Below are 2,325 nucleotides of genomic sequence, written 5' to 3'. Positions count from 1 at the left end.
CATCTCAAAAAGGAAAAAAATAAAAATTAGCAGTGCATGGTGGTGCGTGTCTATAATCCTAGCTACCCAGGAGGCTAAGGCAGGAGAATTGCTTGAATCCAGGAGGCAGAGGCTGCAGTGAGCCGAGATCACGCCACTGCACTCCTGCCTGGGCGACAGAGCGAGAATCCATTTCAAAAAAAGAGAAAACTCCAAAAAAAGTAATATTCACACGTAAGGTTTAGTCTAGGCTAAATGTTGCCTTAAACCAGGGGTGGGCAAACTATAGCCCATGAGCCAAATTTAGCCTGCAGCCTGTTTTTGTAAATAAAGTTTTATTGGAGCACAGCCAGGCTCATTCATTTAGGTACAATACATGTCTACTTTTGTCATACAACAGCAGAATTGAATAATTGTAATAGAGAATAGATGGCCTGCAAAAGCCTGAAATATTTGCTGTCTGGCCTTTTGCAGAAAGAATATGCTGGACCTGCCTTACACTCAACTGTAACCTTTGGGCTTGGAAGTCACCACAGGCCCTCCATTTTTAGGGCTGTTTGATCAATGCAAAGGCTTAGTTATGTGAACTACTGTTACCCACCAGTAAATGCCCCAATTTTTATCAGAATAAAGTAGAATATCTACCTCTTCTTGTCTATTTTGCTTTTTCTTTAGTTCAAAACCACATTTATCATTCACTTTCCCAAAATGATGAGAAATTTTGCTTATCCCAGTTATATTTAAAGAAATATTTGATTTTTAAGATGCCTCTTTGCCTTTTTTCAACAATGACCCCCGCCTTCTCCTTGGCACCTTCAGTTGACAGTTTCTCACTACTTCATACTAGGTGCTCATTTGTCGCCCATCTCCGAGTGACTTTACCATTTTCCTTATCCTCAGCCACTGACAGCCAACATATTTTTAAAATGCAGTGGCCTGGCCGGGCGCGGTGGCTCACACCTGTAATCCCAGCACTTTGGGAGGCCGAAGCGGGCGGATCACGAGGTCAGGACATGGAGATCATCCTGGCTAACACTGTGAAACCCCGTCTCTACTAAAAAAAATACGAAAAAATTAGCTGGGCGTGGTGGCGGGCACCTGTAGCCGGGAGTCTGAGGCAGGAGAATGGCGTGAACCTGGGGGTCGGAGCTTGCAGTGAGCTGGGGTCATGCCACTGCACTACAGCCTGGGTGACAGAGCGAGACTCGGTCTCAAAACAAAAAAAAAAAAAAAAAAAACCAACAGTGGCCTGTGGCACTAATGAGCCACAGTAAAGATCTGCAAGTCCCTTCTGCCCCCACTCCCTGCTTTGAAATCAAGTCTGGTAAGTCAGCCCACTTCTTACAATTCACGTACACAGATGCAGGACTTCATACACAGGTACCCTTACAAACACACATTGACCCATAGTCTGCAGTTTTTTCTTTACTTCTTTGGGACTAAACTTTTCATTCAAAATGAAGTCTGTTTTATTATTCCATATATCTTAGGGCTTGAATTCTTCCTAGGTGGAAAATGCTGGGAGCTCCAAAAACTTGGCATATTCTGAAAAGAGTGTATTGCAGCCATTTGTTTTCTACTATTATGGTGGACACGTGGGCTAGCAGCATAAGTAGGCAGGCTTCACATGAGTTTTTGATGTTAAAACTATGTAGGTAGATATTCAAAATACCTGATAAATAATTTTTTAAGAGTGCATACCAGCTGGGCACGGTGGCTCATGCCTGTAATCCCAGTGCTTTGGGAGGCTGAGGTGGGAGGATCACTGAGGCCAGGCGTTCAAGACAACCCTGGGCAACATAGCAAGACCCCATCTCTACAAGACGTTTTAAAAATTAGGTGGCACACACCTGTAGTCCTAGCTACTTTGGATGCTGAGGTGGTAGAATTGCTTAAGCCCAAGAGTTGAAGGTTACTGTGAGCTATGATTGTACCACTGCACTCTAGCCTGGGCAACAGAGCAAGACCCTGTCTCTTAAAAGGACGGAGAGAGAGAGCATACTTTTTAAGACTGACCATTTTTATAGGCAATATGGAAAAATGTTGATGTAGAAGATTCCAGATCATTGCCTTCCTAGAGAATTTCAAATCTAGAACTGTTTCTATACTTTTTTGCAGTAAGCCCACAGCTCTCCACCGAATATGTAGAATACTTTAAATGTTGCTAAAATTTAATATAATAGAGGTTCTGCAGAGGCCACTTTTGCCCCTAGTGAAATTCTTACTAAAACAGTCATTATGAAATGGCAGATTATCTTTTCTACATCAAAATCTATGGTGAAGTGGGATATAGCTTCTCACCACTCCAGGCAAGGCACAGGACCAAAATGGCAGAGTACCAGGTAA

This window comes from Mandrillus leucophaeus, unplaced genomic scaffold (assembly GCF_000951045.1).
Source record: "Mandrillus leucophaeus isolate KB7577 unplaced genomic scaffold, Mleu.le_1.0 Scaffold194, whole genome shotgun sequence".
NCBI classification, from domain to species: domain Eukaryota; kingdom Metazoa; phylum Chordata; class Mammalia; order Primates; family Cercopithecidae; genus Mandrillus; species Mandrillus leucophaeus.
The sequence above is the reverse complement of the archived record's forward strand: the minus strand, read 5'-3'. Positions refer to the sequence as shown.